At 47.1% G+C, this 19,184-nt stretch overlaps 2 non-coding genes across 2 annotated transcripts; both read left to right on the forward strand.

The window, feature by feature from the left end:
• The first annotated feature begins 13,326 nt into the window (after positions 1–13,326).
• On the forward strand, positions 13,327–13,408 carry trnal-uag (transfer RNA leucine (anticodon UAG)). Its single transcript has one exon. It is a non-coding gene; the product is annotated as a tRNA-Leu (tRNA).
• A 1,942-nt stretch (positions 13,409–15,350) lies between these two features.
• On the forward strand, positions 15,351–15,423 carry trnav-uac (transfer RNA valine (anticodon UAC)). Its single transcript has one exon. It is a non-coding gene; the product is annotated as a tRNA-Val (tRNA).
• Positions 15,424–19,184: the final 3,761 nt, after the last annotated feature.

A 19,184-nucleotide genomic window follows, 5' to 3' on the forward strand; every position in this document is an offset into this window, starting at 1 on the left:
GCACCTGGGCTGTCGCTGACGTTTTTCCTCCGGTACCGTCTCTGTCCCGGACATCTTCCGCTGATTCCCTTCAAATTACGGCCTCGCACAGCAACTTCCATTACACACCCCCCACTCCGAGTTCAACAACACCAACACAATCTGTTTCTTTACTCCTTCGCATCGACTCCCAAAGCGAGGTTTTCCACTCCAGGACTTCTAAACTGCCCCATTTACAAAACGTGACTTCCTTCCTCGTCGATGGAGTCCTCCATTTCCCCTCATTTGTGCTCGCAACCTCCTGCCTTTAGTAGTTCCCTTCTCCCGACATGCCCCCGCATCTAGAATTTCAAGCAATGTCACATCCCAGTTGCAAAGGGGTCCCAACAGCAATCTCATCTCTTCCCTAACCCACCTTTCTGGTTTCCACGAGGCACCTTCCACGCAGCCCTCCTCCCCATGGTACATTACCCTGCATCCAAGGACGTGCAGCCCTTGTCCTCGCACCTCCTCCCACCCTCCCTCGTCATTATCTGGCGATCATCCTCCACTTCTGTTCTGGCTGGCGTACCTCTGCACTTCGTCCTTATGCAGGAACTGAAACTGCTGAATTTTTCCAGCAGTTCTGTTGTTTGCTTTGACACTGTCTTGTCTCCATCGATGCTGCTGACGATTCTCCGTCCCGTGTCCTTCTTGGAGTGGCGACCGGGGCAGCGCTGCTCTCCGTGACCCTGTTAGTCGGTGCTGTGACTTTGTGGAAACGGGAGGCGCGTGTCGGGGCGGGCTCTGATGGCAGCTTCCTGGAACTCTAGGCGTCTGTTTGAGAATAAACTACTGTTATCCCTGAGCCCATCTCTGCAGTTTCCCTTCATTCACCTCGGGTTTACCCTTATTTCTTGCAGGTAATCGTGTTACGGGGGGTTTGCAATAGTTGGCAGCGTCTGCCGGCTGCCGCCATCTACACCCCGGCCCCGCCCGCATCACAAATTCCTGTTGGAATCCGCCTCCTGTTCTTTAGATCTCCAGGTTTCAATAATTTGTCTCGGTTCCCTGAACAGTTTCTGCAGTAGATACCCCGCCGTTGTTTTGAGTTATTTGTACATGAGTTGCCGAATTCGGAGAGCCAGAAGGGCCATGAAAAGGGCTTGGCGGGCAGGATGAAGGAAAACCACAAGGCATTCTACAAGTATGTGAGGAGAAAGAGGATAAGACGTGGAAAAAAGGACCGATCAAATGGGAAAATGTGCATGGATCTGGAGAAAATAGCAGAGGTACTTCATGAATATTTTACTTCAGTATTCACTATGGAAAAGGATCTTGGTGATTGTAGTGATGACTTGCGGCAGACTAAACAGCTTGATCGTGTAGATATTAAGAAAGAGGCTGTGCTGGAGCTTTTGGAAAGCATCAACATGGGTAAGTCGCCGGGACCGGATGCAGGAGGTGAGGGAGGAAATTCCGGAGCCTCTGGTGATGATATTTGCATCACCAGTGGGGACAAGAGATGTTCCGAAGGATTGGAGTGTTGCGTATGTTGTTCCTTTATTCAAGCAAGGGAGTAGAGATAGCTCAGAATATTGTAGGCCCTTGAGTCTTACTTCAGTGGTTGGTACGCTGATGAAGAGATCGTGAGAAGCAGGATCTATGAACATTTGGAGAGGTATAATACGATTGGAAATAGTTAGCATAGCTTTGTCAAGGGCAGGTCCTGCCTTATGAGCCTGATTGATTTTTCTTGAGGCTTTGACTAAACACATTGACGAAGGAAAAGCAGTAGATGTAGTGTCTATGGATTTCAGCAAGACATTTTATAAGGCACCCCATGCAAGGCTTATTGAGAAAGTAATGAGGCATGGGATTCTGGAGGACTTTGCTTTGTGCATCTAGAGCTGGCTTGACCACAGTTGGTAAAGAGTTGTTGACGGGTCATACTCTGCATAGAGCACGGTGGTGTGCCTAAGGGATCTGTTCTGGGAACCTTACTCTTGGTGATTCATATAAATGACCTGGATGAGCAAGTGGAGGGATGGGTTAGTAAGTTTGCTGATGACACAAACGTTGGAGGTGTTGTGGTTAGTGTGGAGGGCAGTCAGAGGTTACAGCGGAACATAGATAGGATGCAAAGCTAGGCTTAGAAGTGACAAGTAGAGTTCAACCCAGATAAGTGTGAAGTGGTTCATTTTGGAAGGTCAAATGTGATGGCAGAATATAGCATTAATTGTCATAACCTTGGCATTGTGGAAGATCAGAGGGATCTTGGAGTCCATAGGACGCTCAAAGCAGCTGCACAGGTTGACTCTTGTAGTTAAGAAGGCATATGGTGTATTGTCCTTCATCAATCGTGGAATTGAATTTAGGAGCCGGGAGGTATTGTTGCAGCTATGTAGGACCCTGATCAGTCCCGATTTGGACAAAGGTCCTTCGCCCTGGTGGCTTTAGATCTCACCTTTTCGACCTGTTCTTTTCTCCAATGCCTTATCCTCCGTGGCAGGGATTGCTGGACCGTCGTCCATCAAGAAGACTGACGCACATTTCTGGCTTAAATAGCCTGCAGTTTGTTTCCCTTCCTGTTATTAATTACTATCTCGCCGTCCAAGAAACTCGCAGCACTAAAGCCACCGCTTCATTCTCCTATCTCCATCGAAGCTCACGCAGTTTACATGTTAGCCGCCGGTTATCTTTCGTTATTTGTTCTCTCTCATGATCAGCTTTCCGTAACTCGCGGCAGTCTCATAAAAATAAAGCCCCAGTGTTCAAATCTATGACCAGATTCTTGCAATTTGAAAGACTTCTTGTTTGATTTAGCATTCTCCTTCACCTCCCATGTTAACCACTGATGATTCATCTTTCTCATTGGTACACCCTCACATCAGACATCCGGAATTCAGTTCTTTGGTTCATGATGTGGTCTGGAGTGGAGTGGTCCCTGTGAATTCCACATTGACCATGGACCAAGAACCGCTGACTGACAGCAAGGTCGGTGACACTTTTTTGCAGGGGAGAGTCTTTTTATGTGAAAATCTGAAAGGCAAAGTTTGAGTGAGGGAAATCAAAAAGCTGATAGTTCCTGCATCAGTAGACCTCTTTGGGCATGGGGGTGAAATTTCACTGGAACGATGAACTGAGAAAAGTGTTTCGAGAGGGAAATGCTGTTCCAGTCGTGATGGATTTTGCGGCGAGATTCCATCCTAGTGGCAATCTCAGTTCAGTGATCAAAATGACAGGCAGCGAAGTCAGATATTTGGGTGGACATTGTTTTCCGACCACATGGTGACCTCAATGTTATGAACGTCAGTCGGATTCACTGATGTCATTTTAGGTTGTGTGATAAATATTTCAGCCTCAAAGGAACGGATTAATATTTGTTTGTTCAGTGACTGATGAATATCAGTCTAATGAATTCCAAAGATCCCAGTGGTGAGTTTTCCTTTTCGTTAAAACAGAAATCTTTTCTTGGTGCCGCTGTAGTGTTCAGAGACAGAATTGCCTCCAACGTTGCCAGCAATTATCTCCAGGAAAGTGAGACGATGTACTTCGATTTGGAGATACATGAGTTATTTTATGATATCGAGAAGATATTATCCTCCTGGCTGTCTTTGGTCTCCTGGGTAAGTTCGAAAAGTCCAAATCTTTATTGTGCTGCAAATTTTCTTGAACTAAAGTCTCAATATACGGAGATTCATCCAGTACCGACTCTTGGTGTGGGTCTGTTAACGCGGCGCAAATCCTTGCTCTGATCGTTGTATATTCCAACTGATTGGCTATCTGCAACTGAACAGTCGTTTTCTGTTTTTCTCAATGCATTGATTTGACGGATATCAGCCATTGTTGATTTGCACTGGATTTTGCGCTGAAGCCTTATATCCGACCTGATGGGAGTGTTTGTGTCTGCATTAGATCACTGAACATGGTCCGGAAAAGGGACGTGGACAGCGTGGATCAGTTCAGAAGTGAAGTGGGTGATTAACAATCATCTTGAACCTCTTCCAGTTGTTTCATTGCACCGGTGGACCTGGGTATCTCCTGCTCTGCATCAGTTCATGTGTGCAGTGGACGCAGGATTGCAGTTTTCATTGTAGATATACTTGTATGACTTCCTTTGTTTTATGGATTGTTTTATAATTGGATTTTGAACAGAACAGGCTGCTTCGACGACTCGGCACAGCTCGGGAATACTTTGAGACTGCTACTGGCTCTGTTTCACCTCCAGCTCAATCGCCCTGCGATTGGTTGTATTTATTGTTAATTGAACATATTGAATCCTCATTTCACTTTATTGATGGACGAGTTCTTCATCTCCCGGTTCGCTGATCTGCTTTCATTGGTTTAAGTGTTCCACGATAAGTTGAATTTGTTCATGCATTCAACTTGCAATCCGCAAAGATTGCATCACCCAAGATATTATCTGCTTGCACGTGCAGAAACAATAAATCCCTGACAGTCGTCGGAAATCTATGTTCGTAACAAACTGGCTTGGGGAAAAACATTGTAATCAGGACATACCATCAGAAATTTGAGAGCAAGTTTGTGTTGATCTGCCTGGTACAGACAGCAAATCAAATTACACAACACGATTACACGAGAGTGGTTTAGTGAAATCCCGCTCCCTCGAGAAGAAAAACTAATTCCAGTTCCATTATTTCAATCTTATATCTGTTTGCAGCAGAAATATTTGCACCGTGAATTAATTTTGTCATTGGAAGCTGTGTCTTCAGGATTATTCTGAGATACAGGAAAATGCTGCCATTGTTCTCATTCTGTGTTTTAAATTTGTCTCCTTTGTTTGTGTCAGTTAACTTGGTGACGATTGCTTTCCTGTCTCGAAAAAAAACTGCGGTCTCTCCAGAGGCGGATCTACTGGTTACCTTTGATCTTAGACAAATTCCAATTGTTCACAATATTCTTTTTCTGAGGACTATTCCCGTGTGTCATTTCCACGTTGTCATGCTTCACGCCGGCACGGACTGTTATGTCTGGTTCAACGTCACGTTCACCTTTGACCGATTTGTTGTCAAAAGCTGAATACTCGGTATTCCACCGAGAAAACGGCGGCGACGGTCCTGGGAACAGTGACTGGGCTGAGCAGTATAAAGAATGTTTTCTGGTATTTCATGTGCATAGCTTGGTACAGGATGTCGAATTCTCTTTGGGTTTTGTTACATGGATGCCCGTGTTATAACCTCAGTGACCTGGACATTATATTCTCACCCCGTGGGTCCCATTTGTTTTCATTCTGCTCTTCAACGCTTTTGCAGTCAGACACATTTTAATGGCCATCAGAGCCCGCAGGAGACGACGGGGTCATAAAAGCGGGGAGAGTCCCAGAGACCGAGAGAAGGAGAGCAGAAGAAAATCCATTATTTGTTTGTTTGTCATCTCGGCATAATTTCATCCTGTTATGGTCAGTGTTTAAGGTGTATTCCGTATGCAACCGATTTTGGAATTTATCTCCCCGGTTATGTAACCGAAATAGGTTTCATGCTCCAGCTTTTGAGTTGCTGCACGAACAGTCTGCAGTGACACAGACGAAGTTCAGGGAGTAGTTGAGGATCGTAGTGACAGATCCATTTACTGTTTGTGCAAAATTAGTCAAATGCCGTTGAAAGGTAAACACTTCCCAGCATTAATCTTTCGCTACACGTTCCCATCTCTCCACTTTCCATCGGAATAGAGATGCCGAGACAGCGTAGTTAGGCTGTCTCTATTTACAATGTATTGTACTTTGAAACATACCCCGCAATCGTGTAGATTGTGCCTTTCAGTTAGTTTAGGGTTCTTAGAGCACAGTCATCTATTCGTGCTCCAGAGTAATTACACTTGCAATGTGTTCAGGAATGTGATGAGCAAACAGAAGTCTTGCGCAAATGCTACAGAACGTTGAGCGCGCTGGAAGACTTGCTGCCCGCAGAACCTGTAAATAAGCCATTAAGATCCCGGTCCCGTCCTTCACCACCCACTCGCTACGGTCTGGAGACCAAAATTTCACCGCCCCCTTCCCCTCTGATGCAGGTACAGGAATCCCTGTGTAATTAGAGGGTTTTTACCACAAGCTACGGGTGAACCAGCACGGATTTCTCAGAAGCGCATGTTGATGGAAATATAATTCAGTGTCAGCAGGTCACATGTAACTGCATAGTTTGAAGGATGGGATGCATTCATTCATTGCGCGAAGGTGTATGTGAACATAATCGCATCTAATGATATGAAGTCAATTCTGTCCACAATCATATGATGCATTTTATCCAGTCCTGAATACGACAAGCTCGCATTAATTCTCCGGATCAACATATAAATAGTTGGCGGGTAATTATGCAGAGCCAGAATGACCAGGCCTCTGACCTCAAGTCTCCTCAGCTGAGGATTTCAACCCAAGCGCTTCGCTCTCATCTTATTCAGTACGCCGGTTTTCAGCAGCAAATCTGAACACAGAAATTGACAGATATTGCCATGAGTTGAAACGTTAACCTCAAGAGTCATCAAACCAAAGGAATTCAACAGATTAGTTCGCAAAGTGATTGCACCAGGAGGAAACCCATACGGTCACAAGGAGAATGGACAAACTCCACAGAGAAGGCAGCAGTGGTCAGGATTGAACCCAATTCTCAGGCGCTGTGAGGCAGAGATGCCGAGATTTCGATACATGCAGTTCCCCTATCAACAAACATTGATTTCAATATGTGCAGGTGTCCTGGCAAAAAGTAGACCTCATAAATTCAAGCTGCAACGAGAAAACATTTCATTTTACGCAGACCAAAAAAAAAGTCACCTCTCAACGTCAAAGTCGAGTTTATTCTCATATACATGTTCATGCAGACACATGTGGAAATAAAAACATAAATTAAACATGCACCCAATTTTACAAGAATAATAAACAATTATAACAAAAACGCACGGTCCATATTACTGCAAAGTGATCAAAGTGTTGCAGTAATTACGTTTGTGCTGGTTGCTTCAAGAACCGAATGAGTGAAAGGAAGCAACTGTTCCTGTACTTGGTAGTGTGGGACTTCAGGCTTCTGTACCTCCGGCCCGATGGTCGCTTCGAGAAGATGGCATGGTCCGGATGGTGGGGGATCTTTGATGATGGATGTTGCGTTCGTGAGGCAGCACCTCTTCCAGATAATGCCGGTGGTGGAGAATGATGTGTCTGTGGTGTATTGGGTTAAGACCACTTCTCTCTGAAGCTTCCCGCGTCCCTGCTCATTCGAACTACCGTGCCAGACCATGATGCAAGCAGTCAGGACACGTTTAACAGTACGGCTGTTGAAGTTTGTCAGAGTGTTCGGTGACCATCCCAACCTCCTTCACGTCCGACTAACTTAAAGGCGCTGGCGCGCCTTCCTGTAGATCCAAGTTCCACAAACTATGCTGCCCTTGCCAGCCGATCATTTCTGCCTATTCCTGCCCCGTTGAGCTGAACTCCTCATACCACCAGTCTACCTTGTCTCAGTTGCCCAGTCCCATCCAATCTGCATCCGCGTTACCTCACATGTTCTCCAGCACATTAACAGCTTCCAATTCCCTGGTCCCACCGCTTCATCTTTACCATGAACGTGCGGCCCTTTACAACTGAATTCACCATCAACAAGGACTTGGAGACCTCCACTTCTTTCTGCAACATATATGCAACATGGAACATAGAACAACACAACACAGGAACAAGGCCTTCGGCCCAGGATGTTGTCCCCAACTAATCCCTTCTGTCTGTAATACTCTGTATGTGTCCATGCACTGTACTGACATATACCTTGTAAGAGCCGCTTCAATGTCCCTTATCCGGTCACAAACCTTCATTACCACCGTAACGGCTTGTGCGGCCACTTTCAGGGAGCTATGGACTTGGATAACAATATCCCTCTGCACATCAACACTGATAAGTGTCCTTGGGTTAACTGTGTGTGTCCTTTTACATTGGATATCCTAAAGCGCAACACCTCACATTTGGCTGGATCAAACTCCACCTAACATTATTCTACCCGGGCTTGCAACTTCTATATATCCCGCTGTATCCATTAGATGTTCGTGTGTGTGTGTGTGTGTGTGTGTATGTGTGTGTGTGTGTGTGTGTGTGTGTGTGTGTGTGTGTGTGTGTGTGTGTGTTTGTGTGTGTGTGTGTGTGTGTGTGTGCCCGCCCGCGCGCGTGTATGTGTGTGACAAGTTGCAGAGTTCCCAGCACAGATGCCTGAGGAATATTACGATATCTAAGCATGTCCTTTACCATTAACGCTCCTAACCAGCTCCCACCAGCCAGAACAGGTTTTCCCCTGATCATTGTGCCTTTCATTCCTCTCACTTTCTACAAATGACTGGCTTAGCCATGGCACTCGCATGGGCCCGAGCTACGTCTGCCGTGTCCTCGTCTCCATGGCACAGTCCATGTTCCAAACCTACTGTGGCACCAGTGCACGAGCCTTTCCCCGCTCCATCCACGACTCGATTGGTGCCGCCTCATCCACCAATGCCGAACTCGTCAATGTTGTAAACTTCGCTGCTAACTTCCACCCTGCTCTCTAATTCAGTTGGAACATTTCTGACAACTCTCCACCATTCTGGATCTCTGTCTCCATCTCAGGAGACCAACTATCCACCGATACTTACTGCACCTCACTGACTGTCACAGCTACCTCGAGTACCCCTCCTCACACCCTATCTCTTGTAAGGGTGCCATCTCTATCTCTGTCTCCGCCGTATCTGTTCTGGAAATGAGACTTCTACGTTTCACGGCATCTGAAACTACGATTTATCTGTACGAGTGATTTCTCCTCTCTTGTGATTTGCAGAGTCCTGATCCGTATCTCCACAATATCCCGCGCTTCTGCTTCCATCCGGATCCAAGCAGACAGAAGAGGAATAGCGTTCCATTTTCCCTCACCTTTCGCCCGACGAGCCACCGCATCCAGCATATCACCTCCGCCATTTCCGCCTGGTGCAGCGGGATCGCACCACCACTCATACATTCCCCTCCCCAGCCCTTCCTGGCTTCCGCAGGGGCCATTCACTCCGTGACTCCCAAGTTCTCCATCTGTCATTCCCCAGAAGATGCCCCCGTGCACTGGCACTTTCCCCTGTAATCGTCGGAAGCCCAAGCATTATCCCTTCATCACCTCCCTGACAAACAACCAGGGATCGAAACCACCAGTCCAGGTCAGGCAAAGGTTCACATTCACACCCTCCAACCGCCTGTACTGCACTCGGTGATACCGAAGTGGTCTCGCCTACATCAGCAATACCACGCTTAGATTAGTCGTCCTTTCAGCCGAGCACCCGCGCTCTGTCCTCACCGGCCATCCTGAGCTTCCAGATGCATGCCAAATCAATTCTCCTTCCCGACCCACACTGACCTGACTTCCTCACACCCCACCCCGGCCTTCACCACTGCCAGGGCGAGGCCAAACTCAATCTTGAACAATAACTTATTCCTCCTGTGTGGTCTAAGATCAACGTCATGGACGATGAATTCTCCAATTTCAGGTAACCCGCACCACCTGTGTCCATCTCTCTCTCCTGATCGTCCCAAATCCTCTGAAAAGCTTCCATTGCAGGCCTTTGTTGTGTTCACTTATCAGCTCCAAGCCTCTGACTCTACCGCCACTCATCCCTCTCCCTATTTGGCTCATTCTGCCCACCATCCGCATCATCACCTGTTTCCACCTATCTCCTTCACTTCCCGCCTCATCCCTCCCGTTCACCATTTTGGTCCGGCTGCTTCTCCCCACTACAAATTCAGTCCTGATGCAGGATCTCGACTCGAATCTTCAACTGTTCCTTTTCCCTGAAGATTCTGGCCGACCCTCTGAGCTCTTCCCGCTGTTTATTTGTTCCACTAAAATAGCAGTTAAGTGGGAGATTGGTGACGGACGAAAGACGATTAAATTTTTAATGAAGGAGCTGCAAAGGTGTCAGAATTCAAAGAAGGCATAATCTCTCACTTGATCATGAGTAAAATCACCCGTGCCCTCCTTACCCGCTTTCACAACAGTGCAGTGCAAAAACATCCACACAGTTCACAGATCCACACCTGAAAGCAGCTCACTGTGGAAGGCAGGAGTCACAAGGAATAATGGAATCTGGAACATATAACAAGCACACTGTGAGACTAACTCAGTGGTTCAGGCAGCGAATGTGGAAGGCAAGGAATGGCCGAACTTTCGGGTTAACACCCTGAATCTGGACTGACAGAGCAGAGGGAGGAGAGTCAGTATACTGGAGAGAAGGAAATGGTGAGGCAGGGCCGGCAGGTGATCGGAAGACTTGGTCGGAATGAGCGATAATGGAGAGATGTGGACAGGTGGGGAGACTGACAGATGGACTTGGGAGAAGGAGGATGGGTGGGGTGAGAGGTTGAAACAGACAAGGAAAGGAAATAAAATGGAGAGGGAGTCCTGTGGAAGCGCAACTGGGCAGCGCAAGCCGCTGATTCACTGTTGGTCACCGGAGCGTCAGTAGGTGAGGCACACCCTTGACAGAGGGTTTGACAGTGCAGGAAGCGCACAGCTGAAGTGTGTGGCCGTGATCGTATAGTGGTTAGTACTCTGCGTTGTGGCCGCAGCAACCTCGGTTCGAATCCGAGTCACGGAAAGCCGCAGTTTATACTTTTGACATTCAGCAGCTCTTGCAAATTCAACGCTTTACTTTGCTGAATTTTCCGGCAGCTGCTTCTCCCCGGGGGTTGAGTTTCCGCTGTCACCACTAGATTTCCCCTGGACACACCTCCACTCGCACAATTGTACCAGGAACCAGGCGGTGCATTTGGAACTAAACCTTCTTGACAGATCAGCAGGCATGGGAGTGTAAACGGGCTCTCTGGGTATTTATCACCCATAAGGAAACACCGTTCACCGCCGGGGCCCGCAGAGTGCAAGAGAAGAACCAACCGAATGGCCTCAGCAACAGCGGAGGATCTCCGCTCTCTGGATTGGGGGAGCATGCAGAACAGTTCCGCCATTCTGTGTGCTCCAAAGTGAGTCCTAGATCTCCCCCCATAATCCAACTCGCTCCCCATTCCTTTGATATATTTTGTGTCCAGCAATGTGCTGACTGACTTCCGAAATACATTCAGGACCTTGACCACCGCAGCATTCTGTGGTTCAGAATTCCGCAGCTTGCACGCCCCCGAGTGAAAGAATTCCTCCTCATTTCACTGATAAACTTTCCTGTCATATCATTAACGGTGTCCCTCTGGTTGTAGATTGTTAAGCTACGGGAAACATTCTGCAGAAATCCAGCCTGTAGAGCCCTTTCAGTACATTGGACGATGCATTTAGCAACGTTGCAGAAGAGACGCAAAGTCAAGTGAACAGGACAGAAGGAATGCATGGTGGTCCGAATGGCCTGTTTCTGCACTACACGGCTCTAAGTCTTGATGAAAATTATAATTGGCAAAGAAAGGGGAGATATTAGGTATGTTCTCCCATGGCAGAATTGTCAGACTCCATTTCAGTGGGAGTCAGAATTTTGGATGGGATCTGAGGAAGATTTTCTTTCACCAGAGGGCGGTAGAAATCAGGTACATGATGGCAAAGAAAGCAGCGAATAACAATGCTCTCATATTTAACAGTCAATTAATACGCACTTGGATCCGGACGATATTACAATATGTGGACCAAGTGAAAGCAAATGGAATTGCTGGAGATAGGTACTTGATGGTCGGCAGTGACAGGGTGGGCCGAAGGACGTGTCTCTGTGCTGTATGACGTTGTGACGCTGATGGGAACACTGAAGCCGGGGTTTAGTATCAAAAGCTGAAATTCCAATAAATGGTCAGCAGGTCAGGCAGCAGGAGAAAAATCAACGAGTTGAACATGTCCTGCTTCGCCCTGACTGACTGCATATCTGAACAGAACTGAAATCACGGAACAGGCTTCCTCGTTTCACCAAATCCCCGCACTCAAATTTGTGATTTGTGCCGTGTATGAACGATATTCCGTGAAAAATATACTCAGTGTAATCAGAGTCATTGAATCAGAGAGTTTCGGAGCACAGAGCAGGCCCTTCGGTACAACTCATCCATGCCGACCAAGTTGTCTAACCTGAGGCAGTCCCACTTGCCGGAACACTGAACACACTGTGGTAAAGCACCTCTGTCACAAGTGTGTGGCACTGATTTTGAACCAGTAAGTGCAAGCTATAGAATCCCCCATTGGATGAAACGTCCTCCCCGATTTTCCCTTGTCAGGACTCCTCATGAACACACATGTTTCAGTCAAGACATCTCTCGGTTTTCTTAACTGCAGGGGATACGGGGCCGGCCTGATAACCTTCCTTCACAAAAATCCCGCCCATTCCCGGTATCCTTCTGGTAACCTTCACTTAATTATGTCCACCTCTTTCAACTCTGAAAAGGGAAAAAAGGAGGCCAACATTGAACATGTTGCTGCTGATATCTTGCCAGCGCCGCTCTCCATATTTGATGTATAATCTCCCTGCCTTGGAAGTCAAATCATTCTACAAGAAACAGCAACGTTACAGCACTCCGCTGAATATTTGTAAAACTGTGCAGTGTGCTTTTTAATCAATCACGCACTAAGATACCAAGTTCTACCAGCACAGCGGAGTTTTGCAATCGTTCAAGAATAAAATAACGTGGCACTTAATTTAGATTCCATGTCAAACGGACAATGTCATATTATCTGATATTGTTCGGGCAGTTGTTCCGCCTGTTGCCTGCTCCTCTTTTCAAAGGTCAGAAGGCTGTCCACTTCCTTGGAATTCAACTGCTTCTGGTTATATTTTTTTCTGTTTGTTGCCAACACCGCAGCCCTGCTTTGATCTTACGTTCAATTAGCGTGGCTTCACTTCTTTTTGGTTTAATAATTTGTTTCGTCTCATGGCTATAATTATTTGTTTATCTCATTAAGATAATACTTTACGTTCCTACGTTCCTGTCTTCACTGGAATACAGTTAACAAAGACGCTGAGCTGCCAGTCCTCCCTTCCCTGAAACCACGCTTCACAAATAGCTGACCGACCGACTTCCTGGTCACCATCGGTTCACCGGCCCTGTTGATTCTGTTCTTTCCATGGATGAATGTCCTGCTTTGTTTCCCCTGTGGCAGACCAACTGCGAAGCATCGTGACAGCTTTCATCAGTCATGTGTTTAAGCACAGCCGAATTTAGAGAGAAACGAAACCCAGTCTTGAAATCCGAAATGACACGTACAACCTCAGAGAGCGGGTACCCTTCTTTGTCATTTTTCCCGACTCTTTCTCTTCCTTCTCGTTCACTCTCCGTTCTCCAATAGTATATTGCAGAACTCATTTTGTTTCTCGAAGTGAGATTCCTTGCATTAAGTGGAAAATGCAGACTCGAACGCAATGAATTGGAGATCATATGTTCGGCTGATCTGTGGTAGTGTGGCCGAGCGGTCTAAGGCGCTGGATTTAGGCTCCAGTCTCTGAGGGGATGTGGGTTCGAATCCCACCACTGTCAAGCATCGAATTTTCACATGCGCTTTTTGAGAAGCTGCTCGGTGCGCGGACAGTCACAGGCGACTTTATCCAATCGGACCTTGTAATTGAAATACCCCATCCTTCTGACCGTTTCAATAAACCTGTTATGCTTCCAAAACAGCACAACCTTTCCTACTGGATTGGATGCAGTTTGTTCTGTGGAGCCCCACCAATGTGCTAGACGTTATTCCTCCTGTCTTGAGATTGATCTCGGCACAGTTTATCATCCATATTCCCAACACAGTGAATGGTGCTCGCTTCCTTGAAACTAATCGATGATTTTCATCCATGAACTCAGCTAATGAGACTCGTTGATGAGGGCAATCTCCCTGCCCACCGACACTCAACCCTCTTTAAAATATGGAAGAGAAATGGTATTAAAGTTTGCCCACTTTGCTGCATGAAGCTCTGCATTGAACGGAGACATTTCCTCCTTTAATTCTCCCCTTGATATCTTCATGTTTCCGTAACCTTCCCGTTTCTCAAACGTCTTCGCTGTGTCGTCCTTCAAATGTTCCGTCTTTAAAGGGAAATGTGAAAAGATGAATTGCTGCCAATGCTCAGCAGGCCAGTGGGCGGCTTTCGTCGACTTTCTGGATAAGAAAAAAACAATTCTAAAGCGGTGTACTAATCTAGTCCGCGTAAAGTGAAACCAACATGGTCATAATTCCATCACAATGCTCCTTGGGGATTTTGTACTGTACGTGGCTTTTCAGATATTACGAAAATCCCAACAAGTGTTGAGAATTTTTCAGTTGGCCAACGACACCGTGCGAAATGGGATGTGCCAACCAACGGTGAGCGTGCGCTGAATTCCGCAGCCGCCGCGCCACAAACGCTGTGAGGACAAAATGAAAACGCAGCTTTCAGGACCCCAACGTGAGTTCAACTCGCCGACGTCTCCAGGAAAGTGCCGCTGCCCATGCAACACAAGGTCAGGGCACCGAAGCAGTGGATCAGCTGAGCGACGAACGACCTGCAAGTGGGTACCGCTTTAGTTACTTTCCACACTGAAGTCAGAAACCTGCAGAGGGGAAGATTCTGTTCCTGGACAGAAATATATATCACTTCTCACGTATCCCATGTGATCAATTTACTGACTTTCTTCACGAGGTTTCCGTCCATTCTGCTGACATGCTGAGTTTTGCAAAAAGTTTCCGTTTTGAATCGGTGAGTATTTTATGGCGGGTTTAGATCTGACAGATACGGTGCTGGTGCCACATGCAAAACTTCCTGTTCTTCTTTCAGAAGCTGACTCACTTTACGAAATGTGTCGCCAGAAATAAGATGTTCCTTTTGCTACAGGTCCTTTTATTATCCACCATATAATGCCCCTGGTTTGCAGGTGAGTGCTTGAGTATGGAAGAAATTGATTGGAATGTGGAAAATAAAATAGGATCAATGAAAGCTCAATGTGATTGTTCATCTGATGGTCACTGAAGACTCAGTGGGCCGAGTGGTCCAGCTCCATGCCCCATGATTCGACAACTACCAAAGAAGCCCTAATAACTCACGCGTCGACCCTCCTACTGCTATCCATGTCGTTGACAAATGTACCCGATACATGTCTCAGTAACGCGTTTATATTAAATTCGTTGCCGCGGTGAGGGGAGTGAAGAGTTTGTCGGAGACTGGCGACGCTCGAATCTGTGGACAGAAATCTCAGAGACACCGCTGAGTTATCCGCGAGGTGTGGAGGGTCATCCTGGGGAGACTGGTGGAAGCCAGAGTGACAGAGATGTTGTATTTCTTGCGTTATTTATACAACACAGACCACATTCCCCGACTGAAAGAGAGGGATGATGGGCCAGACTTTGTGTTTGTTGTTGGCGCAGAAGAGATTGTAATTCACGGCGATACAACAGCCCCTGTCAGTGCTCAGCAGTGCGGCAAAGTAGATGAAGTGTTGTACGCCTCCCGTGGTTTCTGTGGTGTAGTGGTTATCACGTTCGCCTTACACGCGAAAGGTTCCCAGTTCAATCCTGGGCGGAAACACTGTTTTTTTTTGTTTTGGGTTGGCTCCAGGTTTTGCCGAACACGTGACACTGTGTCTTCAAAGGAGTATTTCAAACCGAAAATTCTGGCAGCACATGTGAAGAGAGACAGAATGGATGCACACACTTGAGGTCTGTAAAACGATCTGGACAGGACTTGAACCTGCAAACTTATGATGACGTCACATCAAACACCGAAGTCAGACGCCTTCTCCATTCGGCCACATAGCCCATTCTTTTGAGGAACCGAGGAAAAAAAACCTCATTTGGAATGATACTGGGGCATGGGCCATGCGAGAAAGTGAGAAGACGGGATGCATTTTTCTAATACACACAGAATTGCGCGGTTTGAAGTGTCTCGATAAGTAGAATAAGTTCGCCTCGGAACGAAGAGAATTCGCAGACGGTGCTCATGTTCATCACGGCTCAGAAGTTCGAAGGATCACGTGTCGTGCCTCTTCCTTTCCAGCTGACAGACAAAATGCGGTCATGCTGACTCGGTGAGATGCCTGGAGTGAGTTGCTTCAGGGTCTAAGCTACTTGTAAGTGGAGCGGACTACTTGAGGCAGACTTCACCTTCTCTTCTCTCTGGGCCATCTGAAGCACCACACGGTTTCCCTCATTTACATCACCGGTGTTATGACGATGATGTACTCAGGGCCCAGGTTCCCAACACGACGAGAAAGAACGAATTGCATGTGGCCAAGACTCCATAATCAGCTCGTTATCACCCCCTCATTCACGTATTCCGAATTTAAAATCCTTGTTTGCAATCGCCCACTGTTGCACTTTAACCAGAAGAGAGATAGTATTGGTATTGGTTTATTATTGTCACTTGTACCGTGGTAAAATGAAAAAACTTGTCTTGCATACCGATCGTACAGGTCAATTCATTACACAGTACAGTTAGATTCGGTTAGTACAGAGTGAATTGATGTAGTACAGGTAAAAACAATAACAGTACAGAGTAAAGTGTCACAGCTGCAGAGAAAGTGCAGTGCAATAAGGTGCAATGTCACAACAAGGTTGATTGTGAGATCAGAGTCCATCTTGTCGTATAAGGGAACCGTTCAATACTTTAATCACAGTGGGATCGAAGATGTCCTTAAGTATGGTGGTATGAGCCCTCAGAGGAGTGTGATGGGAGAGGAGATAAGGAGAATGACCTGACTGGATGGGGTCTTTGATTATGCTGGCTGCTTTAACAAAACAGAGAGAAGTAAAGACAGAGTCCAAGGAGGGGAGGCTGGTGTCTGTGATGCGCTTGGCCGTGCCAGAACTCTCTGCAGTTTCTTGCGGTCCTGAGCAGAGTAATTGCCTTACCAAGCCATGATACACCCAGATAGGATGCTTTCTATCGTGCACCGATAGAAGTTGGTAAGATTCAAAGGGGGCAAACCGATTTTCTTTAGCCTCCTGAGGAATTAGAGGCGCTGGTGAGGTTTCTTGGCCGTGTCATCTACGGGCTTTGACCAGGACACACTTTTGGTGATGTACACTCCCAGGTACGTGAAGCTCTCAACCCTCTCGACCTCAGCACCGTTGATGTAGACAGGTGCATGTACACCGCCCCATTTCCTGAAGTCAATGACTAGCTCTTTCGTTTTGCTGACATTGAGGGAAAGGTTATTGTCATGACAGCATTCCACTAAGCTCTCTATCTCCTTCCTGTACTCCGACACATCGCCGTTTGAGATACGGTCTACAACGGTGGTATCATCTGCAAACTTGGAGATGGAGTTAGAGCAGAATCTGGCCACACAGTCATGACTGTATATGGAGTAGAGTAGAGGGCTGAGGACAAAGCCTTGTGGGACACCAGTGTTGAGAATAATCGTGCCGGAGGTATTTCTGCTTGTCCTCACTGATTGCGGTCTGTTGGTTAGAAAGTCAAGGATCCAGTTACAGAGGGAGATGTTGAGTCCTAGGTCTCGAGTTCGGTGACAAGTTTGCTCAGATTTAGAGTATTGAAGGCAGAGCTGTAGTCAATAAACAATAGTCCAACGTAGGTGTCTTTACGGTTCATATACTCCAGAGCTGAATGCAAGGCCAGGGAGATGGCGACCGCTGTCGTCCTGTTTCGGCGATAGGCGAATTGTAGTGGGTCAAGATTGTCTGGTAGGCTGCAGTTGATGCGTGCCATGACCAACCTCGCAAAGCACTTCATGATGGTGGATGTCGGAGCCATTGGTCGGTAGTCATTGAGACATGTTACCTTGTTTTTCTTCGGTACCTGGATGATGGTGGTCTTATTAAAACAAGTGGAACCTGAGATTGAAGCAGGGAGAGGTTAAATATGTCCGCAAATACTTCCGTCAGCTGATCAGCACAAGATCTGAGCACACAGCCTGGGACACCTTCTGAGCCAGATGCTTTCCTCTTGTTCACTCTCCCGAAGACTGATCTTACGTCCTCAACGGTGATCACGGGTTCAGTTACATTGGAGGCTGTCAGGGTGGATGGTGACAATCCATTTCCCTTCCCTTCAAAACGCGCATAGAATGCGTTCAGCTCATCAAGAAGGGATGCGCTGTTGTTAACTATGCAGCCCGTCTTCGTCTTGTAGCCTGTTATGGCATGTAAGCCCTGCCATAACTGACGGCATGTCTGGGACTCTATGTTGAGTCGGTATTGCCTGTTGGCATTCCTGATAGGTTTCCGAAATTCATATCTCGATTCCATTAGATCAGGATCACCAGATTTGTGTGCAACCGTCCTCGACTTCAGTAAGGAGTGGATCTCCCGGTTCATGCATGGTGTCCTGTTTGGGAACACCCGTATTGTCCTCTTTGGTACACAGTCCTCAACACTCTTGCTGATAACGTCTGTGATGGTGGTCGCAAACTCATCGAGGCTGGCAGCTGAGTCTTTGAACATGGACCAGTCCGTTGTCTCAAAGCAGTCGCGTAGGAGCTCATCTGTTTCCTCAGACCACCACTGCACGACTCTCTGTACTGGATCCTCCTGTTTCAGTTGCTGTTTGTATGCAGGGAGAAGGAGCACAGCCTGGTGGTCTGATTTCCGAAAGTGAGGACGAGGGGTTGCTCGGAAGTGAACTTTGATGGTTGTATAACAGTGTTAGCGCCCCTGGCGGAGCAGGAGATGTGCTGGTAGTATTTTGGTAACACACTCTTGAGGTTGGCCTGATTGAAGTCCCCCGCGATGATGAAGAGGGCCTCAGTGTATCCTGTCGCAAGGTTGTTGGCCACGGAGTAGAGCTCATTGAGTGCAGGTTTCATGTCCGTCTGTGGTGGGATGTAGACTGCCATCAAGTAGCTGAAGTGAACTCCCTTGGCAGATAGAATCTTCGCCGTTAGATATTCCAAGCTGAGTGAGCAAGAGCTCGCCAGGACCGTCACGTCCGAGCACCACAAGTTATTGATTAAGAAGCAGATCCCTCCGCCTTTAACTTTGCCTGAGGACGCTGTACGGTCCATTCGATGAATTGAGAAGCCCTCAGGTTGAAGAGCACAGTCAGCTGAGGCAGGTGGAAGATCTGATAATAATAAACCAATTCCAATTCCAGTAGTTGGACATTGTGTCCTTTACCTCCGCGGGACCCACCGTTAGATACTCAGATTCACTCAGCATCACCTACTGGAACCTGATTTGACAGCACGTTAGCAGCTTCTCCTTTCCCGTTCTTGGGTTCCCTGTCACAGTTCCTTCCACCATCGTCATTCCACACCCCATCCTTCCCAGTGGAACAGGCAGATGCAGTACTTTAGGGACATTGTTCTTTCTCACACGGCGGCCAAGAAT

Source organism: Pristis pectinata, chromosome 14, assembly GCF_009764475.1.
Source record: "Pristis pectinata isolate sPriPec2 chromosome 14, sPriPec2.1.pri, whole genome shotgun sequence".
NCBI lineage: Eukaryota > Metazoa > Chordata > Chondrichthyes > Rhinopristiformes > Pristidae > Pristis > Pristis pectinata.